A 17,084-nucleotide genomic window follows, 5' to 3' on the forward strand; every position below is an offset into this window, starting at 1 on the left:
TGGGCCTCAAACCCAAAACAACGCCTGCAGCACCTGGGGTTCACAGCCGGTTTCCCATGCAGCTACTAACCAGGCCTGAAGCCGCTTAGCTTCCGCGATCTGACGAGAGCGGGCGCTTTCGGCTTAGTGTGGCCGCAGGCAACCTCCAGGGCGCCGTTCCGGCGCCTTGAAGGTGAGGCTTCCCACGCGTGCTCATAGCCATTGGGCCTCAAACCCAAAACAACGCCTGCAGCACCTGGGGTTCACAGCCGGTCTCCCATGCAGCTACTAACCAGGCCTGAAGCCGCTTAGCTTCCGCGATCTGACGAGAGCGGGCGCTTTCGGCTTAGTGTGGCCGCAGGCAACCTCCAGGGTGCCGTTCCGGCGCCTTGAAGGTGAGGCTTCCCACGCGTGCTCATAGCCATTGGGCCTCAAACCCAAAACAATGCCTGCAGCACCTGGGGTTCACAGCCGGTCTCCCATGCAGCTACTAACCAGGCCTGAAGCCGCTTAGCTTCCGCGATCTGACGAGAGCGGGCGCTTTCGGCTTAGTGTGGCCGCAGGCAACCTCCAAGGCGCCGTTCCGGCGCCTTGAAGGTGAGGCTTCCCACGCGTGCTCATAGCCATTGGGCCTCAAACCCAAAACAACGCCTGCAGCACCTGGGGTTCACAGCCGGTCTCCCATGCAGCTACTAACCAGGCCTGAAGCCGCTTAGCTTCCGCGATCTGACGAGAGCGGGCGCTTTCGGCTTAGTGTGGCCGCAAGCAACCTCCAGGGCGCCTTGAAGGTGAGGCTTCCCACGCGTGCTCATAGCCATTGGGCCTCAAACCCAAAACAACGCCTGCAGCACCTGGGGTTCACAGCCGGTCTCCCATGCAGCTACTAACCAGGCCTGAAGCCGCTTAGCTTCCGCGATCTGACGAGAGCGGGCGCTTTCGGCTTAGTGTGGCCGCAGGCAACCTCCAGGGCGCCGTTCCGGCGCCTTGAAGGTGAGGCTTCCCACGCGTGCTCATAGCCATTGGGCCTCAAACCCAAAACAACGCCTGCAGCACCTGGGGTTCACAGCCGGTCTCCCATGCAGCTACTAACCAGGCCTGAAGCCGCTTAGCTTCCGCGATCTGACGAGAGCGGGCGCTTTCGGCTTAGTGTGGCCGCAGGCAACCTCCAGGGCGCCGTTCCGGCGCCTTGAAGGTGAGGCTTCCCACGCGTGCTCATAGCCATTGGGCCTCAAACCCAAAACAACGCCTGCAGCACCTGGGGTTCACAGCCGGTCTCCCATGCAGCTACTAACCAGGCCTGAAGCCGCTTAGCTTCCGCGATCTGACGAGAGCGGGCGCTTTCGGCTTAGTGTGGCCGCAGGCAACCTCCAGGGTGCCGTTCCGGCGCCTTGAAGGTGAGGCTTCCCACGCGTGCTCATAGCCATTGGGCCTCAAACCCAAAACAATGCCTGCAGCACCTGGGGTTCACAGCCGGTCTCCCATGCAGCTACTAACCAGGCCTGAAGCCACTTAGCTTCCGCGATCTGACGAGAGCGGGCGCTTTCGGCTTAGTGTGGCCGCAGGCAACCTCCAAGGCGCCGTTCCGGCGCCTTGAAGGTGAGGCTTCCCACGCGTGCTCATAGCCATTGGGCCTCAAACCCAAAACAACGCCTGCAGCACCTGGGGTTCACAGCCGGTCTCCCATGCAGCTACTAACCAGGCCTGAAGCCGCTTAGCTTCCGCGATCTGACGAGAGCGGGCGCTTTCGGCTTAGTGTGGCCGCAAGCAACCTCCAGGGCGCCTTGAAGGTGAGGCTTCCCACGCGTGCTCATAGCCATTGGGCCTCAAACCCAAAACAACGCCTGCAGCACCTGGGGTTCACAGCCGGTCTCCCATGCAGCTACTAACCAGGCCTGAAGCCGCTTAGCTTCCGCGATCTGACGAGAGCGGGCGCTTTCGGCTTAGTGTGGCCGCAGGCAACCTCCAGGGTGCGGTTCCGGCGCCTTGAAGGTGAGGCTTCCCACGCGTGCTCATAGCCATTGGGCCTCAAACCCAAAACAATGCCTGCAGCACCTGGGGTTCACAGCCGGTCTCCCATGCAGCTACTAACCAGGCCTGAAGCCGCTTAGCTTCCGCGATCTGACGAGAGCGGGCGCTTTCGGCTTAGTGTGGCCGCAGGCAACCTCCAAGGCGCCGTTCCGGCGCCTTGAAGGTGAGGCTTCCCACGCGTGCTCATAGCCATTGGGCCTCAAACCCAAAACAACGCCTGCAGCACCTGGGGTTCACAGCCGGTCTCCCATGCAGCTACTAACCAGGCCTGAAGCCGCTTAGCTTCCGCGATCTGACGAGAGCGGGCACTTTCGGCTTAGTGTGGCCGCAGGCAACCTCCAGGGCGCCGTTCCGGCGCCTTGAAGGTGAGGCTTCCCACGCGTGCTCATAGCCATTGGGCCTCAAACCCAAAACAATGCCTGCAGCACCTGGGGTTCACAGCCGGTCTCCCATGCAGCTACTAACCAGGCCTGAAGCCGCTTAGCTTCCGCGATCTGACGAGAGCGGGCGCTTTCGGCTTAGTGTGGCCGCAGGCAACCTCCAAGGCGCCGTTCCGGCGCCTTGAAGGTGAGGCTTCCCACGCGTGCTCATAGCCATTGGGCCTCAAACCCAAAACAACGCCTGCAGCACCTGGGGTTCACAGCCGGTCTCCCATGCAGCTACTAACCAGGCCTGAAGCCGCTTAGCTTCCGCGATCTGACGAGAGCGGGCGCTTTCGGCTTAGTGTGGCCGCAGGCAACCTCCAGGGCGCCGTTCCGGCGCCTTGAAGGTGAGGCTTCCCACGCGTGCTCATAGCCATTGGGCCTCAAACCCAAAACAATGCCTGCAGCACCTGGGGTTCACAGCCGGTCTCCCATGCAGCTACTAACCAGGCCTGAAGCCGCTTAGCTTCCGCGATCTGACGAGAGCGGGCGCTTTTGGCTTAGTGTGGCCGCAGGCAACCTCCAGGGCGCCGTTCCGGCGCCTTGAAGGTGAGGCTTCCCACGCGTGCTCATAGCCATTGGGCCTCAAACCCAAAACAACGCCTGCAGCACCTGGGGTTCACAGCCGGTCTCCCATGCAGCTACTAACCAGGCCTGAAGCCGCTTAGCTTCCGCGATCTGACGAGAGCGGGCGTTTTCGGCTTAGTGTGGCCGCAGGCAACCTCAAGGGCGCCGTTCCGGCGCCTTGAAGGTGAGGCTTTCCACGCGTGCTCATAGCCATTGGGCCTCAAACCCAAAACAACGCCTGCAGCACCTGGGGTTCACAGCCGGTCTCCCATGCAGCTACTAACCAGGCCTGAAGCCGCTTAGCTTCCTCGATCTGACGAGAGCGGGCGCTTTCGGCTTGGTGTGGCCGCAGGCAACCTCCAAGGTGCCGTTCCGGCGCCTTGAAGGTGAGGCTTCCCACGCGTGCTCATAGCCATTGGGCCTCAAACCCAAAACAACGCCTGCAGCACCTGGGGTTCACAGCCGGTCTCCCATGCAGCTACTAACCAGGCCTGAAGCCGCTTAGCTTCCGCGATCTGACGAGAGCGGGCGCTTTCGGCTTAGTGTGGCCGCAGGCAACCTCCAGGGCGCCGTTCCGGCGCCTTGAAGGTGAGGCTTCCCACGCGTGCTCATAGCCATTGGGCCTCAAACCCAAAACAATGCCTGCAGCACCTGGGGTTCACAGCCGGTCTCCCACGCAGCTACTAACCAGGCCTGAAGCCGCTTAGCTTCCGCGATCTGATGAGAGCGGGCGCTTTCGGCTTAGTGTGGCCGCAGGCAACCTCCAAGGCGCCGTTCCGGCGCCTTGAAGGTGAGGCTTCCCACGCGTGCTCATAGCCATTGGGCCTCAAACCCAAAACAACGCCTGCAGCACCTGGGGTTCACAGCCGGTCTCCCATGCAGCTACTAACCAGGCCTGAAGCCGCTTAGCTTCCGCGATCTGACGAGAGCGGGCGCTTTCGGCTTAGTGTGGCCGCAGGCAACCTCCAGGGCGCCGTTCCGGCGCCTTGAAGGTGAGGCTTCCCACGCGTGCTCATAGCCATTGGGCCTCAAACCCAAAACAATGCCTGCAGCACCTGGGGTTCACAGCCGGTCTCCCATGCAGCTACTAACCAGGCCTGAAGCCGCTTAGCTTCCGCGATCTGACGAGAGCGGGCGCTTTCAGCTTAGTGTGGCCGCAGGCAACCTCCGAGGCGCCGTTCCGGCGCCTTGAAGGTGAGGCTTCCCACGCGTGCTCATAGCCATTGGGCCTCAAACCCAAAACAACGCCTGCAGCACCTGGGGTTCACAGCCGGTCTCCCATGCAGCTACTAACCAGGCCTGAAGCCGCTTAGCTTCCGCGATCTGACGAGAGCGGGCGCTTTCGGCTTAGTGTGGCCGCAGGCAACCTCCAAGGCGCCGTTCCGGCGCCTTGAAGGTGAGGCTTCCCACGCGTGCTCACAGCCATTGGGCCTCAAACCCAAAACAACGCCTGCAGCACCTGGGGTTCACAGCCGGTCTCCCATGCAGCTACTAACCAGGCCTGAAGCCGCTTAGCTTCCGCGATCTGACGAGAGCGGGCGCTTTCGGCTTAGTGTGGCCGCAGGCAACCTCCAGGGCGCCGTTCCGGCGCCTTGAAGGTGAGGCTTCCCACGCGTGCTCATAGCCATTGGGCCTCAAACCCAAAACAATGCCTGCAGCACCTGGGGTTCACAGCCGGTCTCCCATGCAGCTACTAACCAGGCCTGAAGCCGCTTAGCTTCCGCGATCTGACGAGAGCGGGCGCTTTCGGCTTAGTGTGGCCGCAGGCAACCTCCAAGGCGCCGTTCCGGCGCCTTGAAGGTGAGGCTTCCCACGCGTGCTCACAGCCATTGGGCCTCAAACCCAAAACAACGCCTGCAGCACCTGGGGTTCACAGCCGGTCTCCCATGCAGCTACTAACCAGGCCTGAAGCCGCTTAGCTTCCGCGATCTGACGAGAGCGGGCGCTTTCGGCTTAGTGTGGCCGCAGGCAACCTCCAGGGCGCCGTTCCGGCGCCTTGAAGGTGAGGCTTCCCACGCGTGCTCATAGCCATTGGGCCTCAAACCCAAAACAATGCCTGCAGCACCTGGGGTTCACAGCCGGTCTCCCATGCAGCTACTAACCAGGCCTGAAGCCGCTTAGCTTCCGCGATCTGACGAGAGCGGGCGCTTTCGGCTTAGTGTGGCCGCAGGCAACCTCCAAGGCGCCGTTCCGGCGCCTTGAAGGTGAGGCTTCCCACGCGTGCTCATAGCCATTGGGCCTCAAACCCAAAACAATGCCTGCAGCACCTGGGGTTCACAGCCGGTCTCCCATGCAGCTACTAACCAGGCCTGAAGCCGCTTAGCTTCCGCGATCTGACGAGAGCGGGCGCTTTCGGCTTAGTGTGGCCGCAGGCAACCTCCAAGGCGCCGTTCCGGCGCCTTGAAGGTGAGGCTTCCCACGCGTGCTCATAGCCATTGGGCCTCAAACCCAAAACAACGCCTGCAGCACCTGGGGTTCACAGCCGGTCTCCCATGCAGCTACTAACCAGGCCTGAAGCCGCTTAGCTTCCGCGATCTGACGAGAGCGGGCGCTTTCGGCTTAGTGTGGCCGCAGGCAACCTCCAGGGCGCCGTTCCGGCGCCTTGAAGGTGAGGCTTCCCACGCGTGCTCATAGCCATTGGGCCTCAAACCCAAAACAACGCCTGCAGCACCTGGGGTTTACAGCCGGTCTCCCATGCAGCTACTAACCAGGCCTGAAGCCGCTTAGCTTCCGCGATCTGACGAGAGCGGGCGCTTTCGGCTTAGTGTGGCCGCAGGCAACCTCCAGGGCGCCGTTCCGGCGCCTTGAAGGTGAGGCTTCCCACGCGTGCTCATAGCCATTGGGCCTCAAACCCAAAACAATGCCTGCAGCACCTGGGGTTCACAGCCGGTCTCCCATGCAGCTACTAACCAGGCCTGAAGCCGCTTAGCTTCCGCGATCTGACGAGAGCGGGCGCTTTCGGCTTAGTGTGGCCGCAGGCAACCTCCAAGGCGCCGTTCCGGCGCCTTGAAGGTGAGGCTTCCCACGCGTGCTCATAGCCATTGGGCCTCAAACCCAAAACAACGCCTGCAGCACCTGGGGTTCACAGCCGGTCTCCCATGCAGCTACTAACCAGGCCTGAAGCCGCTTAGCTTCCGCGATCTGACGAGAGCGGGCGCTTTCGGCTTAGTGTGGCCGCAGGCAACCTCCAGGGCGCCGTTCCGGCGCCTTGAAGGTGAGGCTTCCCACGCGTGCTCATAGCCATTGGGCCTCAAACCCAAAACAATGCCTGCAGCACCTGGGGTTCACAGCCGGTCTCCCATGCAGCTACTAACCAGGCCTGAAGCCGCTTAGCTTCCGCGATCTGACGAGAGCGGGCGCTTTCGGCTTAGTGTGGCCGCAGGCAACCTCCAAGGCGCCGTTCCGGCGCCTTGAAGGTGAGGCTTCCCACGCGTGCTCATAGCCATTGGGCCTCAAACCCAAAACAACGCCTGCAGCACCTGGGGTTCACAGCCGGTCTCCCATGCAGCTACTAACCAGGCCTGAAGCCGCTTAGCTTCCGCGATCTGACGAGAGCGGGCGCTTTCGGCTTAGTGTGGCCGCAGGCAACCTCCAGGGCGCCGTTCCGGCGCCTTGAAGGTGAGGCTTCCCACGCGTGCTCATAGCCATTGGGCCTCAAACCCAAAACAATGCCTGCAGCACCTGGGGTTCACAGCCGGTCTCCCATGCAGCTACTAACCAGGCCTGAAGCCGCTTAGCTTCCGCGATCTGACGAGAGCGGGCGCTTTCGGCTTAGTGTGGCCGCAGGCAACCTCCAAGGCGCCGTTCCGGCGCCTTGAAGGTGAGGCTTCCCACGCGTGCTCATAGCCATTGGGCCTCAAACCCAAAACAACGCCTGCAGCACCTGGGGTTCACAGCCGGTCTCCCATGCAGCTACTAACCAGGCCTGAAGCCGCTTAGCTTCCGCGATCTGACGAGAGCGGGCGCTTTCGGCTTAGTGTGGCCGCAGGCAACATCCAGGGCGCCGTTCCGGCGCCTTGAAGGTGAGGCTTCCCACGCGTGCTCATAGCCATTGGGCCTCAAACCCAAAACAATGCCTGCAGCACCTGGGGTTCACAGCCGGTCTCCCATGCAGCTACTAACCAGGCCTGAAGCCGCTTAGCTTCCGCGATCTGACGAGAGCGGGCGCTTTCGGCTTAGTGTGGCCGCAAGCAACCTCCAGGGCGCCGTTCCGGCGCCTTGAAGGTGAGGCTTCCCACGCGTGCTCATAGCCATTGGGCCTCAAACCCAAAACAATGCCTGCAGCACCTGGGGTTCACAGCCGGTCTCCCATGCAGCTACTAACCAGGCCTGAAGCCGCTTAGCTCCCGCGATTTGACGAGAGCGGGCGCTTTCGGCTTAGTGTGGCCGCAGGCAACCTCCAAGGCGCCGTTCCGGCGCCTTGAAGGTGAGGCTTCCCACGCGTGCTCATAGCCATTGGGCCTCAAACCCAAAACAACGCCTGCAGCACCTGGGGTTCACAGCCGGTCTCCCATGCAGCTACTAAGCAGGCCTGAAGCCGCTTAGCTTCCGCGATCTGACGAGAGCGGGCGCCTTCGGCTTAGTGTGGCCGCAGGCAACCTCCAGGGCGCCGTTCCGGCGCCTTGAAGGTGAGGCTTCCCACGCGTGCTCATAGCCATTGGGCCTCAAACCCAAAACAATGCCTGCAGCACCTGGGGTTCACTGCCGGTCTCCCATGCAGCTACTAACCAGGCCTGAAGCCGCTTAGCTTCCGCGATCTGACGAGAGCGGGCGCTTTCGGCTTAGTGTGGCCGCAGGCAACCTCCAAGGCGCCGTTCCGGCGCCTTGAAGGTGAGGCTTCCCACGCGTGCTCATAGCCATTGGGCCTCAAACCCAAAACAACGCCTGCAGCACCTGGGGTTCACAGCCGGTCTCCCATGCAGCTACTAACCAGGCCTGAAGCCGCTTAGCTTCCGCGATCTGACGAGAGCGGGCGCTTTCGGCTTAGTGTGGCCGCAGGCAACTTCCAAGGCGCCGTTCCGGCGCCTTGAAGGTGAGGCTTCCCACGCGTGCTCATAGCCATTGGGCCTCAAACCCAAAACAACGCCTGCAGCACCTGGGGTTCACAGCCGGTCTCCCATGCAGCTACTAACCAGGCCTGAAGCCGCTTAGCTTCCGCGATCTGACGAGAGCGGGCGCTTTCGGCTTAGTGTGGCCGCAGGCAACCTCCAGGGCGCCGTTCCGGCGCCTTGAAGGTGAGGCTTCCCACGCGTGCTCATAGCCATTGGGCCTCAAACCCAAAACAACGCCTGCAGCACCTGGGGTTCACAGCCGGTCTCCCATGCAGCTACTAACCAGGCCTGAAGCCGCTTAGCTTCCACGATCTGACGAGAGCGGGCGCTTTCGGCTTGGTGTGGCCGCAGGCAACCGCCAAGGCGCCGTTCCGGCGCCTTGAAGGTGAGGCTTCCCACGCGTGCTCATAGCCATTGGGCCTCAAACCCAAAACAATGCCTGCAGCACCTGGGGTTCACAGCCGGTCTCCCATGCAGCTACTAACCAGGCCTGAAGCCGCTTAGCTTCCGCGATCTGACGAGAGCGGGCGCTTTCGGCTTAGTGTGGCCGCAGGCAACCTCCAAGGCGCCGTTCCGGCGCCTTGAAGGTGAGGCTTCCCACGCGTGCTCATAGCCATTGGGCCTCAAACCCAAAACAACGCCTGCAGCACCTGGGGTTCACAGCCGGTCTCCCATGCAGCTACTAACCAGGCCTGAAGCCGCTTAGCTTCCGTGATCTGACGAGAGCGGGCGCTTTCGGCTTAGTGTGGCCGCAGGCAACCTTCAGGGCGCCGTTCCGGCACCTTGAAGGTGAGGCTTCCCACGCGTGCTCATAGCCATTGGGCCTCAAACCCAAAACAATGCCTGCAGCACCTGGGGTTCACAGCCGGTCTCCCATGCAGCTACTAACCAGGCCTGAAGCCGCTTAGCTTCCGCGATCTGACGAGAGCGGGCGCTTTCAGCTTGGTGTGGCCGCAGGCAACCTCCAAGGTGCCGTTCCGGCGCCTTGAAGGTGAGGCTTCCCACGCGTGCTCATAGCCATTGGGCCTCAAACCCAAAACAACGCCTGCAGCACCAGGGGTTCACAGCCGGTCTCCCATGCAGCTACTAACCAGGCCTGAAGCCGCTTAGCTTCCGCGATCTGACGAGAGCGGGCGCTTTCGGCTTAGTGTGGCCGCAGGCAACCTCCAGGGCGCCGTTTCGGCGCCTTGAAGGTGAGGCTTCCCACGCGTGCTCATAGCCATTGGGCCTCAAACCCAAAACAATGCCTGCAGCACCTGGGGTTCACAGCCGGTCTCCCATGCAGCTACTAACCAGGCCTGAAGCCGCTTAGCTTCCGCGATCTGACGAGAGCAGGCGCTTTCGGCTTAGTGTGGCCGCAGGCAACCTCCAGGGCGCCGTTCCGGCGCCTTGAAGGTGAGGCTTCCCACGCGTGCTCATAGCCATTGGGCCTCAAACCCAAAACAACGCCTGCAGCACCTGGGGTTCACAGCCGGTCTCCCATGCAGCTACTAACCAGGCCTGAAGCCGCTTAGCTTCCGCGATCTGACGAGAGCGGGCGCTTTCGGCTTAGTGTGGCCGCAGGCAACCTCCAAGGCGCCGTTCCGGCGCCTTGAAGGTGAGGCTTCCCACGCGTGCTCATAGCCATTGGGCCTCAAACCCAAAACAACGCCTGCAGCACCTGGGGTTCACAGCCGGTCTCCCATGCAGCTACTAACCAGGCCTGAAGCCGCTTAGCTTCCGCGATCTGACGAGAGCGGGCGCTTTCGGCTTAGTGTGGCCGCAGGCAACCTCCAGTGCGCCGTTCCGGCGCCTTGAAGGTGAGGCTTCCCACGCGTGCTCATAGCCATTGGGCCTCAAACCCAAAACAATGCCTGCAGCACCTGGGGTTCACAGCCGGTCTCCCATGCAGCTACTAACCAGGCCTGAAGCCGCTTAGCTTCCGCGATCTGACGAGAGCGGGCGCTTTCGGCTTAGTGTGGCCGCAGGCAACCTCCAAGGCGCCGTTCCGGCGCCTTGAAGGTGAGGCTTCCCACGCGTGCTCATAGCCATTGGGCCTCAAACCCAAAACAACGCCTGCAGCACCTGGGGTTCACAGCCGGTCTCCCATGCAGCTACTAACCAGGCCTGAAGCCGCTTAGCTTCCGCGATCTGACGAGAGCGGGCGCTTTCGGCTTAGTGTGGCCGCAGGCAACCTCCAGGGCGCCGTTCCGGCGCCTTGAAGGTGAGGCTTCTCACGCGTGCTCATAGCCATTGGGCCTCAAACCCAAAACAATGCCTGCAGCACCTGGGGTTCACAGCCGGTCTCCCATGCAGCTACTAACCAGGCCTGAAGCCGCTTAGCTTCCGCGATCTGACGAGAGCGGGCGCTTTCGGCTTAGTGTGGCCGCAGGCAACCTCCAAGGCGCCGTTCCGGCGCCTTGAAGGTGAGGCTTCCCACGCGTGCTCATAGCCATTGGGCCTCAAACCCGAAACAACGCCTGCAGCACCTGGGGTTCACAGCCGGTCTCCCATGCAGCTACTAACCAGGCCTGAAGCCGCTTAGCTTCCGCGATCTGACGAGAGCGGGCGCTTTCGGCTTGGTGTGGCCGCAGGCAACCTCCAATGCGCCGTTCCGGCGCCTTGAAGGTGAGGCTTCCCACGCGTGCTCATAGCCATTGGGCCTCAAACCAATGCCTGCAGCACCTGGGGTTCACAGCCGGTCTCCCATGCAGCTACTAACCAGGCCTGAAGCCGCTTAGCTTCCGCGATCTGACGAGAGCGGGCGCTTTCGGCTTAGTGTGGCCGCAGGCAACCTCCAAGGCGCCGTTCCGGCGCCTTGAAGGTGAGGCTTCCCACGCGTGCTCATAGCCATTGGGCCTCAAACCCAAAACAACGCCTGCAGCACCTGGGGTTCACAGCCGGTCTCCCATGCAGCTACTAACCAGGCCTGAAGCCGCTTAGCTTCCGCGATCTGACGAGAGCGGGCGCTTTCGGCTTAGTGTGGCCGCAGGCAACCTCCAGGGCGCCGTTCCGGCACCTTGAAGGTGAGGCTTTCCACGCGTGCTCATAGCCATTGGGCCTCAAACCCAAAACAACGCCTGCAGCACCTGGGGTTCACAGCCGGTCTCCCATGCAGCTACTAACCAGGCCTGAAGCCGCTTAGCTTCCGCGATCTGACGAGAGCGGGCGCTTTCGGCTTGGTGTGGCCGCAGGCAACCTCCAAGGTGCCGTTCCGGCGCCTTGAAGGTGAGGCTTCCCACGCGTGCTCATAGCCATTGGGCCTCAAACCCAAAACAACGCCTGCAGCACCTGGGGTTCACAGCCGGTCTCCCATGCAGCTACTAACCAGGCCTGAAGCCGCTTAGCTTCTGCGATCTGACGAGAGCGGGCGCTTTCGGCTTAGTGTGGCCGCAGGCAACCTCCAGGGCGCCGTTCCGGCGCCTTGAAGGTGAGGCTTCCCACGCGTGCTCATAGCCATTGGGCCTCAAACCCAAAACAATGCCTGCAGCACCTGGGGTTCACAGCCGGTCTCCCATGCAGCTACTAACCAGGCCTAAAGCCGCTTAGCTTCCGCAATCTGACGAGAGCGGGCGCTTTCGGCTTAGTGTGGCCGCAGGCAACCTCCAAGGCGCCGTTCCGGCGCCTTGAAGGTGAGGCTTCCCACGCGTGCTCATAGCCATTGGGCCTCAAACCCAAAACAACGCCTGCAGCACCTGGGGTTCACAGCCGGTCTCCCATGCAGCTACTAACCAGGCCTGAAGCCGCTTAGCTTCCGCGATCTGACGAGAGGGGGCGCTTTCGGCTTAGTGTGGCCGCAGGCAACCTCCAGGGCGCCGTTCCGGCGCCTTGAAGGTGAGGCTTCCCACGCGTGCTCATAGCCATTGGGCCTCAAACCCAAAACAATGCCTGCAGCACCTGGGGTTCACAGCCGGTCTCCCATGCAGCTACTAGCCAGGCCTGAAGCCGCTTAGCTTCCGCGATCTGACGAGAGCAGGCGCTTTCGGCTTAGTGTGGCCGCAGGCAACCTCCAAGGCGCCGTTCCGGCGCCTTGAAGGTGAGGCTTCCCACGCGTGCTCATAGCCATTGGGCCTCAAACCCAAAACAACGCCTGCAGCACCTGGGGTTCACAGCCGGTCTCCCATGCAGCTACTAACCAGGCCTGAAGCCGCTTAGCTTCCGCGATCTGACGAGAGCGGGCGCTTTCGGCTTAGTGTGGCCGCAGGCAACCTCCAGGGCGCCGTTCCGGCGCCTTGAAGGTGAGGCTTCCCACGCGTGCTCATAGCCATTGGGCCTCAAACCCAAAACAATGCCTGCAGCACCTGGGGTTCACAGCCGGTCTCCCATGCAGCTACTAACCAGGCCTGAAGCCGCTTAGCTTCCGCGATCTGACGAAAGCGGGCGCTTTCGGCTTAGTGTGGCCGCAGGCAACCTCCAAGGCGCCGTTCCGGCGCCTTGAAGGTGAGGCTTCCCACGCGTGCTCATAGCCATTGGGCCTGAAACCCAAAACAACGCCTGCAGCACCTGGGGTTCACAGCCGGTCTCCCATGCAGCTACTAACCAGGCCTGAAGCCGCTTAGCTTCCGCGATCTGACAAGAGCGGGCGCTTTCGGCTTAGTGTGGCCGCAGGCAACCTCCAGGGCGCCGTTCCGGCGCCTTGAAGGTGAGGCTTCCCACGCGTGCTCATAGCCATTGGGCCTCAAACCCAAAACAATGCCTGCAGCACCTGGGGTTCACAGCCGGTCTCCCATGCAGCTACTAACCAGGCCTGAAGCCGCTTAGCTTCCGCAATCTGACGAGAGCGGGCGCTTTCGGCTTAGTGTGGCCGCAGGCAACCTCCAGGGCGCCGTTCCGGCGCCTTGAAGGTGAGGCTTCCCACGCGTGCTCATAGCCATTGGGCCTCAAACCCAAAACAACGCCTGCAGCACCTGGGGTTCACAGCCAGTCCCCCATGCAGCTACTAACCAGGCCTGAAGCCGCTTAGCTTCCGCGATCTGACGAGAGCGGGCGCTTTCGGCTTAGTGTGGCCGCAGGCAACCTCCAAGGCGCCGTTCCGGCGCCTTGAAGGTGAGGCTTCCCACGCGTGCTCATAGCCATTGGGCCTGAAACCCAAAACAACGCCTGCAGCACCTGGGGTTCACAGCCAGTCTCCCATGCAGCTACTAACCAGGCCTGAAGCCGCTTAGCTTCCGCGATCTGACGAGAGCGGGCGCTTTCGGCTTAGTGTGGCCGCAGGCAACCTCCAGGGCGCCGTTCCGGCGCCTTGAAGGTGAGGCTTCCCACGCGTGCTCATAGCCATTGGGCCTCAAACCCAAAACAATGCCTGCAGCACCTGGGGTTCACAGCCGGTCTCCCATGCAGCTACTAACCAGGCCTGAAGCCGCTTAGCTTCCGCGATCTGACGAGAGCGGGCGCTTTCGGCTTAGTGTGGCCGCAGGCAACGTCCAAGGCGCCGTTCCGGCGCCTTGAAGGTGAGGCTTCCCACGCGTGCTCATAGCCATTGGGCCTCAAACCCAAAACAACGCCTGCAGCACCTGGGGTTCACAGCCGGTCTCCCATGCAGCTACTAACCAGGCCTGAAGCCGCTTAGCTTCCGCGATCTGACGAGAGCGGGCGCTTTCGGCTTAGTGTGGCCGCAGGCAACCTCCAGGGCGCCTTGAAGGTGAGGCTTCCCACGCGTGCTCATAGCCATTGGGCCTCAAACCCAAAACAATGCCTGCAGCACCTGGGGTTCACAGCCAGTCTCCCATGCAGCTACTAACCAGGCCTGAAGCCGCTTAGCTTCCGCGATCTGACGAGAGCGGGCGCTTTCGGCTTAGCGTGGCCGCAGGCAACCTCCAAGGCGCCGTTCCGGCGCCTTGAAGGTGAGGTTTCCCACGCGTGCTCATAGCCATTGGGCCTCAAACCCAAAACAACGCCTGCAGCACCTGGGGTTCACAGCCGGTCTCCCATGCAGCTACTAACCAGGCCTGAAGCCGCTTAGCTTCCGCGATCTGACGAGAGCGGGCGCTTTCGGCTTAGTGTGGCCGCAGGCAACCTCCAGGGCGCTGTTCCGGCGCCTTGAAGGTGAGGCTTACCACGCGTGCTCATAGCCATTGGGCCTCAAACCCAAAACAATGCCTGCAGCACCTGGGGTTCACAGCCGGTCTCCCATGCAGCTACTAACCAGGCCTGAAGCCGCTTAGCTTCCGCAATCTGACGAGAGCGGGCGCTTTCGGCTTAGTGTGGCCACAGGCAACCTCCAAGGCGCCGTTCCGGCGCCTTGAAGGTGAGGCTTCCCACGCGTGCTCATAGCCATTGGGCCTCAAACCCAAAACAATGCCTGCAGCACCTGGGGTTCACAGCCGGTCTCCCATGCAGCTACTAACCAGGCCTGAAGCCGCTTAGCTTCCGCGATCTGACGAGAGCGGGCGCTTTCGGCTTAGTGTGGCCGCAGGCAACCTCCAAGGCGCCGTTCCGGCGCCTTGAAGGTGAGGCTTCCCACGCGTGCTCATAGCCATTGGGCCTCAAACCAAAACAACGCCTGCAGCACCTGGGGTTCACAGCCGGTCTCCCATGCAGCTACTAACCAGGCCTGAAGCCGCTTAGCTTCCGCGATATGACGAGAGCGGGCGCTTTCGGCTTAGTGTGGCCGCAGGCAACCTCCAGGGCGCCGTTCCGGCGCCTTGAAGGTGAGGCTTCCCACGCGTGCTCATAGCCATTGGGCCTCAAACCCAAAACAACGCCTGCAGCACCTGGGGTTCACAGCCGGTCTCCCATGCAGCTACTAACCAGGCCTGAAGCCGCTTAGCTTCCGCGATCTGACGAGAGCGGGCGCTTTCGGCTTAGTGTGGCCGCAGGCAACCTCCAGGGCGCTGTTCCGGCGCCTTGAAGGTGAGGCTTCCCACGCGTGCTCATAGCCATTGGGCCTCAAACCCAAAACAATGCCTGCAGCACCTGGGGTTCACAGCCGGTCTCCCATGCAGCTACTAACCAGGCCTGAAGCCGCTTAGCTTCCGCGATCTGACGAGAGCGGGCGCTTTCGGCTTAGTGTGGCCGCAGGCAACCTCCAAGGCGCCGTTCCGGCGCCTTGAAGGTGAGGCTTCCCACGCGTGCTCATAGCCATTGGGCCTCAAACCCAAAACAACGCCTGCAGCACCTGGGGTTCACAGCCGGTCTCCCATGCAGCTACTAACCAGGCCTGAAGCCGCTTAGCTTCCGCGATCTGACGAGAGCGGGCGCTTTCGGCTTAGTGTGGCCGCAGGCAAACTCCAGGGCGCCGTTCCGGCGCCTTGAAGGTGAGGCTTCCCACGCGTGCTCATAGCCATTGGGCCTCAAACCCAAAACAATGCCTGCAGCACCTGGGGTTCACAGCCGGTCTCCCATGCAGCTACTAACCAGGCCTGAAGCCGCTTAGCTTCCGCGATCTGACGAGAGCGGGCGCTTTCGGCTTGGTGTGGCCGCAGGCAACCTCCAAGGCGCCGTTCCGGCGCCTTGAAGGTGAGGCTTCCCACGCGTGCTCATAGCCATTGGGCCTCAAACCCAAAACAACGCCTGCAGCACCTGGGGTTCACAGCCGGTCTCCCATGCAGCTACTAACCAGGCCTGAAGCCGCTTAGCTTCCGCGATCTGACGAGAGCGGGCGCTTTCGGCTTAGTGTGGCCGCAGGCAACCTCCAGGGCGCCGTTCCGGCGCCTTGAAGGTGAGGCTTCCCACGCGTGCTCATAGCCATTGGGCCTCAAACCCAAAACAATGCCTGCAGCACCTGGGGTTCACAGCCGGTCTCCCATGCAGCTACTAACCAGGCCTGAAGCCGCTTAGCTTCCGCGATCTGACGAGAGCGGGCGCTTTCGGCTTAGTGTGGCCGCAGGCAACCTCCAAGGCGCCGTTCCGGCGCCTTGAAGGTGAGGCTTCCAACGCGTGCTCATAGCCATTGGGCCTCAAACCCAAAACAACGCCTGCAGCACCTGGGGTTCACAGCCGGTCTCCCATGCAGCTACTAACCAGGCCTGAAGCCGCTTAGCTTCCGCGATCTGACGAGAGCGGGCGCTTTCGGCTTAGTGTGGCCGCAGACAACCTCCAGGGCGCCGTTCCGGCGCCTTGAAGGTGAGGCTTCCCACGCGTGCTCATAGCCATTGGGCTTCAAACCCAAAACAATGCCTGCAGCACCTGGGGTTCACAGCCGGTCTCCCATGCAGCTACTAACCAGGCCTGAAGCCGCTTAGCTTCCGCGATCTGACGAGAGCGGGCGCTTTCGGCTTAGTGTGGCCGCAGGCAACCTCCAGGGCGCCGTTCCGGCGCCTTGAAGGTGAGGCTTCCCACGCGTGCTTATAGCCATTGGGCCTCAAACCCAAAACAATGCCTGCAGCACCTGGGGTTCACAGCCGGTCTCCCATGCAGCTACTAACCAGGCCTGAAGCCGCTTAGCTTCCGCGATCTGACGAGAGCGGGCGCTTTCGGCTTAGTGTGGCCGCAGGCAACCTCCAAGGCGCCGTTCCGGCGCCTTGAAGGTGAGGCTTCCCACGCGTGCTCATAGCCATTGGGCCTCAAACCCAAAACAACGCCTGCAGCACCTGGGGTTCACAGCCGGTCTCCCATGCAGCTACTAACCAGGCCTGAAGCCGCTTAGCTTCCGCGATCTGACGAGAGCGGGCGCTTTCGGCTTAGTGTGGCCGCAGGCAACCTCCAGGGCGCCGTTCCGGCGCCTTGAAGGTGAGGCTTCCCACGCGTGCTCATAGCCATTAGGCCTCAAACCCAAAACAACGCCTGCAGCACCTGGGGTTCACAGCCGGTCTCCCATGCAGCTACTAACCAGGCCTGAAGCCGCTTAGCTTCCGCGATCTGACGAGAGCGGGCGCTTTCGGCTTAGTGTGGCCGCAGGCAACCTCCAAGGCGCCGTTCCGGCGCCTTGAAGGTGAGGCTTCCCACGCGTGCTCATAGCCATTGGGCCTCAAACTCAAAACAACGCCTGCAGCACCTGGGGTTCACAGCCGGTCTCCCATGCAGCTACTAACCAGGCCTGAAGCCGCTTAGCTTCCGCGATCTGACGAGAGCGGGCGCTTTCGGCTTAGTGTGGCCGCAGGCAACCTCCAGGGCGCCG

The 17,084-nt window shown here is 62.2% G+C and overlaps 43 non-coding genes and 42 pseudogenes across 43 annotated transcripts; all 85 read right to left on the bottom strand.

Annotated features, from left to right (window-relative positions):
- Window positions 1-21: 21 nt before the first annotated feature.
- Window positions 22-140, bottom strand: LOC137557224 (5S ribosomal RNA; annotated as a pseudogene).
- An 83-nt stretch (window positions 141-223) lies between these two features.
- Window positions 224-342, bottom strand: LOC137554714 (5S ribosomal RNA). The gene has a single exon (XR_011027460.1). It is a non-coding gene; the product is annotated as a 5S ribosomal RNA (ribosomal RNA).
- An 83-nt stretch (window positions 343-425) lies between these two features.
- LOC137557494 (5S ribosomal RNA) lies at window positions 426-544 on the bottom strand. The gene has a single exon (XR_011029579.1). It is a non-coding gene; the product is annotated as a 5S ribosomal RNA (ribosomal RNA).
- An 83-nt stretch (window positions 545-627) lies between these two features.
- On the bottom strand, window positions 628-746 carry LOC137557062 (5S ribosomal RNA; annotated as a pseudogene).
- Window positions 747-818: 72 nt separating this feature from the next.
- LOC137554715 (5S ribosomal RNA) lies at window positions 819-937 on the bottom strand. The gene has a single exon (XR_011027461.1). It is a non-coding gene; the product is annotated as a 5S ribosomal RNA (ribosomal RNA).
- Window positions 938-1,020: 83 nt separating this feature from the next.
- LOC137554716 (5S ribosomal RNA) lies at window positions 1,021-1,139 on the bottom strand. Its single transcript, XR_011027462.1, has one exon. It is a non-coding gene; the product is annotated as a 5S ribosomal RNA (ribosomal RNA).
- An 83-nt stretch (window positions 1,140-1,222) lies between these two features.
- LOC137554717 (5S ribosomal RNA) lies at window positions 1,223-1,341 on the bottom strand. Its single transcript, XR_011027463.1, has one exon. It is a non-coding gene; the product is annotated as a 5S ribosomal RNA (ribosomal RNA).
- An 83-nt stretch (window positions 1,342-1,424) lies between these two features.
- LOC137557223 (5S ribosomal RNA) lies at window positions 1,425-1,543 on the bottom strand (annotated as a pseudogene).
- Window positions 1,544-1,626: 83 nt separating this feature from the next.
- Window positions 1,627-1,745, bottom strand: LOC137557063 (5S ribosomal RNA; annotated as a pseudogene).
- A 72-nt stretch (window positions 1,746-1,817) lies between these two features.
- On the bottom strand, window positions 1,818-1,936 carry LOC137554718 (5S ribosomal RNA). The gene has a single exon (XR_011027464.1). It is a non-coding gene; the product is annotated as a 5S ribosomal RNA (ribosomal RNA).
- Window positions 1,937-2,019: 83 nt separating this feature from the next.
- Window positions 2,020-2,138, bottom strand: LOC137557508 (5S ribosomal RNA). Its single transcript, XR_011029582.1, has one exon. It is a non-coding gene; the product is annotated as a 5S ribosomal RNA (ribosomal RNA).
- An 83-nt stretch (window positions 2,139-2,221) lies between these two features.
- LOC137557542 (5S ribosomal RNA) lies at window positions 2,222-2,340 on the bottom strand (annotated as a pseudogene).
- Window positions 2,341-2,423: 83 nt separating this feature from the next.
- On the bottom strand, window positions 2,424-2,542 carry LOC137557520 (5S ribosomal RNA). Its single transcript, XR_011029584.1, has one exon. It is a non-coding gene; the product is annotated as a 5S ribosomal RNA (ribosomal RNA).
- Window positions 2,543-2,625: 83 nt separating this feature from the next.
- Window positions 2,626-2,744, bottom strand: LOC137554720 (5S ribosomal RNA). The gene has a single exon (XR_011027466.1). It is a non-coding gene; the product is annotated as a 5S ribosomal RNA (ribosomal RNA).
- An 83-nt stretch (window positions 2,745-2,827) lies between these two features.
- Window positions 2,828-2,946, bottom strand: LOC137558245 (5S ribosomal RNA; annotated as a pseudogene).
- Window positions 2,947-3,029: 83 nt separating this feature from the next.
- Window positions 3,030-3,148, bottom strand: LOC137556661 (5S ribosomal RNA). Its single transcript, XR_011029302.1, has one exon. It is a non-coding gene; the product is annotated as a 5S ribosomal RNA (ribosomal RNA).
- An 83-nt stretch (window positions 3,149-3,231) lies between these two features.
- Window positions 3,232-3,350, bottom strand: LOC137551008 (5S ribosomal RNA; annotated as a pseudogene).
- An 83-nt stretch (window positions 3,351-3,433) lies between these two features.
- LOC137554721 (5S ribosomal RNA) lies at window positions 3,434-3,552 on the bottom strand. The gene has a single exon (XR_011027467.1). It is a non-coding gene; the product is annotated as a 5S ribosomal RNA (ribosomal RNA).
- Window positions 3,553-3,635: 83 nt separating this feature from the next.
- On the bottom strand, window positions 3,636-3,754 carry LOC137551772 (5S ribosomal RNA). The gene has a single exon (XR_011027060.1). It is a non-coding gene; the product is annotated as a 5S ribosomal RNA (ribosomal RNA).
- Window positions 3,755-3,837: 83 nt separating this feature from the next.
- Window positions 3,838-3,956, bottom strand: LOC137554722 (5S ribosomal RNA). The gene has a single exon (XR_011027468.1). It is a non-coding gene; the product is annotated as a 5S ribosomal RNA (ribosomal RNA).
- An 83-nt stretch (window positions 3,957-4,039) lies between these two features.
- LOC137556755 (5S ribosomal RNA) lies at window positions 4,040-4,158 on the bottom strand. The gene has a single exon (XR_011029394.1). It is a non-coding gene; the product is annotated as a 5S ribosomal RNA (ribosomal RNA).
- An 83-nt stretch (window positions 4,159-4,241) lies between these two features.
- On the bottom strand, window positions 4,242-4,360 carry LOC137554723 (5S ribosomal RNA). The gene has a single exon (XR_011027469.1). It is a non-coding gene; the product is annotated as a 5S ribosomal RNA (ribosomal RNA).
- An 83-nt stretch (window positions 4,361-4,443) lies between these two features.
- LOC137554724 (5S ribosomal RNA) lies at window positions 4,444-4,562 on the bottom strand. Its single transcript, XR_011027470.1, has one exon. It is a non-coding gene; the product is annotated as a 5S ribosomal RNA (ribosomal RNA).
- Window positions 4,563-4,645: 83 nt separating this feature from the next.
- LOC137557532 (5S ribosomal RNA) lies at window positions 4,646-4,764 on the bottom strand. Its single transcript, XR_011029586.1, has one exon. It is a non-coding gene; the product is annotated as a 5S ribosomal RNA (ribosomal RNA).
- Window positions 4,765-4,847: 83 nt separating this feature from the next.
- Window positions 4,848-4,966, bottom strand: LOC137554725 (5S ribosomal RNA). The gene has a single exon (XR_011027471.1). It is a non-coding gene; the product is annotated as a 5S ribosomal RNA (ribosomal RNA).
- Window positions 4,967-5,049: 83 nt separating this feature from the next.
- Window positions 5,050-5,168, bottom strand: LOC137557544 (5S ribosomal RNA). Its single transcript, XR_011029588.1, has one exon. It is a non-coding gene; the product is annotated as a 5S ribosomal RNA (ribosomal RNA).
- An 83-nt stretch (window positions 5,169-5,251) lies between these two features.
- On the bottom strand, window positions 5,252-5,370 carry LOC137557555 (5S ribosomal RNA). The gene has a single exon (XR_011029589.1). It is a non-coding gene; the product is annotated as a 5S ribosomal RNA (ribosomal RNA).
- Window positions 5,371-5,453: 83 nt separating this feature from the next.
- Window positions 5,454-5,572, bottom strand: LOC137554726 (5S ribosomal RNA). Its single transcript, XR_011027472.1, has one exon. It is a non-coding gene; the product is annotated as a 5S ribosomal RNA (ribosomal RNA).
- An 83-nt stretch (window positions 5,573-5,655) lies between these two features.
- Window positions 5,656-5,774, bottom strand: LOC137557514 (5S ribosomal RNA; annotated as a pseudogene).
- Window positions 5,775-5,857: 83 nt separating this feature from the next.
- On the bottom strand, window positions 5,858-5,976 carry LOC137557567 (5S ribosomal RNA). Its single transcript, XR_011029592.1, has one exon. It is a non-coding gene; the product is annotated as a 5S ribosomal RNA (ribosomal RNA).
- Window positions 5,977-6,059: 83 nt separating this feature from the next.
- On the bottom strand, window positions 6,060-6,178 carry LOC137554727 (5S ribosomal RNA). Its single transcript, XR_011027473.1, has one exon. It is a non-coding gene; the product is annotated as a 5S ribosomal RNA (ribosomal RNA).
- Window positions 6,179-6,261: 83 nt separating this feature from the next.
- On the bottom strand, window positions 6,262-6,380 carry LOC137557579 (5S ribosomal RNA). Its single transcript, XR_011029594.1, has one exon. It is a non-coding gene; the product is annotated as a 5S ribosomal RNA (ribosomal RNA).
- An 83-nt stretch (window positions 6,381-6,463) lies between these two features.
- On the bottom strand, window positions 6,464-6,582 carry LOC137554728 (5S ribosomal RNA). The gene has a single exon (XR_011027474.1). It is a non-coding gene; the product is annotated as a 5S ribosomal RNA (ribosomal RNA).
- An 83-nt stretch (window positions 6,583-6,665) lies between these two features.
- LOC137557591 (5S ribosomal RNA) lies at window positions 6,666-6,784 on the bottom strand. Its single transcript, XR_011029596.1, has one exon. It is a non-coding gene; the product is annotated as a 5S ribosomal RNA (ribosomal RNA).
- An 83-nt stretch (window positions 6,785-6,867) lies between these two features.
- LOC137554729 (5S ribosomal RNA) lies at window positions 6,868-6,986 on the bottom strand. Its single transcript, XR_011027475.1, has one exon. It is a non-coding gene; the product is annotated as a 5S ribosomal RNA (ribosomal RNA).
- Window positions 6,987-7,069: 83 nt separating this feature from the next.
- On the bottom strand, window positions 7,070-7,188 carry LOC137556716 (5S ribosomal RNA). Its single transcript, XR_011029355.1, has one exon. It is a non-coding gene; the product is annotated as a 5S ribosomal RNA (ribosomal RNA).
- Window positions 7,189-7,271: 83 nt separating this feature from the next.
- On the bottom strand, window positions 7,272-7,390 carry LOC137549327 (5S ribosomal RNA; annotated as a pseudogene).
- Window positions 7,391-7,473: 83 nt separating this feature from the next.
- LOC137548703 (5S ribosomal RNA) lies at window positions 7,474-7,592 on the bottom strand (annotated as a pseudogene).
- Window positions 7,593-7,675: 83 nt separating this feature from the next.
- On the bottom strand, window positions 7,676-7,794 carry LOC137556915 (5S ribosomal RNA; annotated as a pseudogene).
- An 83-nt stretch (window positions 7,795-7,877) lies between these two features.
- LOC137554731 (5S ribosomal RNA) lies at window positions 7,878-7,996 on the bottom strand. The gene has a single exon (XR_011027477.1). It is a non-coding gene; the product is annotated as a 5S ribosomal RNA (ribosomal RNA).
- An 83-nt stretch (window positions 7,997-8,079) lies between these two features.
- LOC137554732 (5S ribosomal RNA) lies at window positions 8,080-8,198 on the bottom strand. Its single transcript, XR_011027478.1, has one exon. It is a non-coding gene; the product is annotated as a 5S ribosomal RNA (ribosomal RNA).
- An 83-nt stretch (window positions 8,199-8,281) lies between these two features.
- On the bottom strand, window positions 8,282-8,400 carry LOC137548812 (5S ribosomal RNA; annotated as a pseudogene).
- Window positions 8,401-8,483: 83 nt separating this feature from the next.
- Window positions 8,484-8,602, bottom strand: LOC137557603 (5S ribosomal RNA). Its single transcript, XR_011029597.1, has one exon. It is a non-coding gene; the product is annotated as a 5S ribosomal RNA (ribosomal RNA).
- Window positions 8,603-8,685: 83 nt separating this feature from the next.
- On the bottom strand, window positions 8,686-8,804 carry LOC137559097 (5S ribosomal RNA; annotated as a pseudogene).
- Window positions 8,805-8,887: 83 nt separating this feature from the next.
- Window positions 8,888-9,006, bottom strand: LOC137559182 (5S ribosomal RNA; annotated as a pseudogene).
- Window positions 9,007-9,089: 83 nt separating this feature from the next.
- Window positions 9,090-9,208, bottom strand: LOC137556573 (5S ribosomal RNA). Its single transcript, XR_011029217.1, has one exon. It is a non-coding gene; the product is annotated as a 5S ribosomal RNA (ribosomal RNA).
- An 83-nt stretch (window positions 9,209-9,291) lies between these two features.
- LOC137557138 (5S ribosomal RNA) lies at window positions 9,292-9,410 on the bottom strand (annotated as a pseudogene).
- An 83-nt stretch (window positions 9,411-9,493) lies between these two features.
- LOC137554733 (5S ribosomal RNA) lies at window positions 9,494-9,612 on the bottom strand. Its single transcript, XR_011027479.1, has one exon. It is a non-coding gene; the product is annotated as a 5S ribosomal RNA (ribosomal RNA).
- Window positions 9,613-9,695: 83 nt separating this feature from the next.
- On the bottom strand, window positions 9,696-9,814 carry LOC137554734 (5S ribosomal RNA). The gene has a single exon (XR_011027480.1). It is a non-coding gene; the product is annotated as a 5S ribosomal RNA (ribosomal RNA).
- An 83-nt stretch (window positions 9,815-9,897) lies between these two features.
- Window positions 9,898-10,016, bottom strand: LOC137557614 (5S ribosomal RNA). The gene has a single exon (XR_011029599.1). It is a non-coding gene; the product is annotated as a 5S ribosomal RNA (ribosomal RNA).
- An 84-nt stretch (window positions 10,017-10,100) lies between these two features.
- Window positions 10,101-10,218, bottom strand: LOC137550126 (5S ribosomal RNA; annotated as a pseudogene).
- Window positions 10,219-10,301: 83 nt separating this feature from the next.
- On the bottom strand, window positions 10,302-10,420 carry LOC137557627 (5S ribosomal RNA). Its single transcript, XR_011029601.1, has one exon. It is a non-coding gene; the product is annotated as a 5S ribosomal RNA (ribosomal RNA).
- Window positions 10,421-10,504: 84 nt separating this feature from the next.
- Window positions 10,505-10,622, bottom strand: LOC137552017 (5S ribosomal RNA; annotated as a pseudogene).
- A 77-nt stretch (window positions 10,623-10,699) lies between these two features.
- On the bottom strand, window positions 10,700-10,818 carry LOC137557639 (5S ribosomal RNA). The gene has a single exon (XR_011029602.1). It is a non-coding gene; the product is annotated as a 5S ribosomal RNA (ribosomal RNA).
- An 84-nt stretch (window positions 10,819-10,902) lies between these two features.
- On the bottom strand, window positions 10,903-11,020 carry LOC137550127 (5S ribosomal RNA; annotated as a pseudogene).
- An 84-nt stretch (window positions 11,021-11,104) lies between these two features.
- Window positions 11,105-11,222, bottom strand: LOC137552018 (5S ribosomal RNA; annotated as a pseudogene).
- Window positions 11,223-11,306: 84 nt separating this feature from the next.
- Window positions 11,307-11,424, bottom strand: LOC137552750 (5S ribosomal RNA; annotated as a pseudogene).
- An 83-nt stretch (window positions 11,425-11,507) lies between these two features.
- On the bottom strand, window positions 11,508-11,626 carry LOC137557136 (5S ribosomal RNA; annotated as a pseudogene).
- Window positions 11,627-11,710: 84 nt separating this feature from the next.
- On the bottom strand, window positions 11,711-11,828 carry LOC137553562 (5S ribosomal RNA; annotated as a pseudogene).
- An 83-nt stretch (window positions 11,829-11,911) lies between these two features.
- On the bottom strand, window positions 11,912-12,030 carry LOC137557910 (5S ribosomal RNA; annotated as a pseudogene).
- Window positions 12,031-12,114: 84 nt separating this feature from the next.
- LOC137550128 (5S ribosomal RNA) lies at window positions 12,115-12,232 on the bottom strand (annotated as a pseudogene).
- An 83-nt stretch (window positions 12,233-12,315) lies between these two features.
- On the bottom strand, window positions 12,316-12,434 carry LOC137557527 (5S ribosomal RNA; annotated as a pseudogene).
- Window positions 12,435-12,518: 84 nt separating this feature from the next.
- LOC137552581 (5S ribosomal RNA) lies at window positions 12,519-12,636 on the bottom strand (annotated as a pseudogene).
- Window positions 12,637-12,719: 83 nt separating this feature from the next.
- LOC137558123 (5S ribosomal RNA) lies at window positions 12,720-12,838 on the bottom strand (annotated as a pseudogene).
- An 84-nt stretch (window positions 12,839-12,922) lies between these two features.
- Window positions 12,923-13,040, bottom strand: LOC137552399 (5S ribosomal RNA; annotated as a pseudogene).
- Window positions 13,041-13,124: 84 nt separating this feature from the next.
- On the bottom strand, window positions 13,125-13,242 carry LOC137552073 (5S ribosomal RNA; annotated as a pseudogene).
- Window positions 13,243-13,325: 83 nt separating this feature from the next.
- Window positions 13,326-13,444, bottom strand: LOC137557651 (5S ribosomal RNA). Its single transcript, XR_011029603.1, has one exon. It is a non-coding gene; the product is annotated as a 5S ribosomal RNA (ribosomal RNA).
- Window positions 13,445-13,528: 84 nt separating this feature from the next.
- LOC137550129 (5S ribosomal RNA) lies at window positions 13,529-13,646 on the bottom strand (annotated as a pseudogene).
- A 72-nt stretch (window positions 13,647-13,718) lies between these two features.
- LOC137547731 (5S ribosomal RNA) lies at window positions 13,719-13,837 on the bottom strand (annotated as a pseudogene).
- Window positions 13,838-13,921: 84 nt separating this feature from the next.
- On the bottom strand, window positions 13,922-14,039 carry LOC137550130 (5S ribosomal RNA; annotated as a pseudogene).
- An 83-nt stretch (window positions 14,040-14,122) lies between these two features.
- Window positions 14,123-14,241, bottom strand: LOC137559448 (5S ribosomal RNA; annotated as a pseudogene).
- Window positions 14,242-14,324: 83 nt separating this feature from the next.
- Window positions 14,325-14,443, bottom strand: LOC137557663 (5S ribosomal RNA). Its single transcript, XR_011029605.1, has one exon. It is a non-coding gene; the product is annotated as a 5S ribosomal RNA (ribosomal RNA).
- An 83-nt stretch (window positions 14,444-14,526) lies between these two features.
- LOC137553570 (5S ribosomal RNA) lies at window positions 14,527-14,644 on the bottom strand (annotated as a pseudogene).
- An 84-nt stretch (window positions 14,645-14,728) lies between these two features.
- On the bottom strand, window positions 14,729-14,846 carry LOC137550131 (5S ribosomal RNA; annotated as a pseudogene).
- Window positions 14,847-14,929: 83 nt separating this feature from the next.
- On the bottom strand, window positions 14,930-15,048 carry LOC137557675 (5S ribosomal RNA). Its single transcript, XR_011029608.1, has one exon. It is a non-coding gene; the product is annotated as a 5S ribosomal RNA (ribosomal RNA).
- An 84-nt stretch (window positions 15,049-15,132) lies between these two features.
- LOC137550132 (5S ribosomal RNA) lies at window positions 15,133-15,250 on the bottom strand (annotated as a pseudogene).
- An 83-nt stretch (window positions 15,251-15,333) lies between these two features.
- LOC137557626 (5S ribosomal RNA) lies at window positions 15,334-15,452 on the bottom strand (annotated as a pseudogene).
- An 84-nt stretch (window positions 15,453-15,536) lies between these two features.
- Window positions 15,537-15,654, bottom strand: LOC137550133 (5S ribosomal RNA; annotated as a pseudogene).
- An 83-nt stretch (window positions 15,655-15,737) lies between these two features.
- On the bottom strand, window positions 15,738-15,856 carry LOC137557687 (5S ribosomal RNA). Its single transcript, XR_011029609.1, has one exon. It is a non-coding gene; the product is annotated as a 5S ribosomal RNA (ribosomal RNA).
- Window positions 15,857-15,940: 84 nt separating this feature from the next.
- Window positions 15,941-16,058, bottom strand: LOC137551263 (5S ribosomal RNA; annotated as a pseudogene).
- Window positions 16,059-16,141: 83 nt separating this feature from the next.
- LOC137557699 (5S ribosomal RNA) lies at window positions 16,142-16,260 on the bottom strand. Its single transcript, XR_011029610.1, has one exon. It is a non-coding gene; the product is annotated as a 5S ribosomal RNA (ribosomal RNA).
- Window positions 16,261-16,343: 83 nt separating this feature from the next.
- Window positions 16,344-16,462, bottom strand: LOC137557710 (5S ribosomal RNA). The gene has a single exon (XR_011029611.1). It is a non-coding gene; the product is annotated as a 5S ribosomal RNA (ribosomal RNA).
- Window positions 16,463-16,546: 84 nt separating this feature from the next.
- Window positions 16,547-16,664, bottom strand: LOC137550134 (5S ribosomal RNA; annotated as a pseudogene).
- An 84-nt stretch (window positions 16,665-16,748) lies between these two features.
- LOC137550135 (5S ribosomal RNA) lies at window positions 16,749-16,866 on the bottom strand (annotated as a pseudogene).
- Window positions 16,867-16,950: 84 nt separating this feature from the next.
- On the bottom strand, window positions 16,951-17,068 carry LOC137550137 (5S ribosomal RNA; annotated as a pseudogene).
- Between the last annotated feature and the right edge of the window lie 16 nt (window positions 17,069-17,084).

The sequence above is a fragment of the Hyperolius riggenbachi genome, chromosome 2, assembly GCF_040937935.1.
Source record: "Hyperolius riggenbachi isolate aHypRig1 chromosome 2, aHypRig1.pri, whole genome shotgun sequence".
NCBI classification, from domain to species: domain Eukaryota; kingdom Metazoa; phylum Chordata; class Amphibia; order Anura; family Hyperoliidae; genus Hyperolius; species Hyperolius riggenbachi.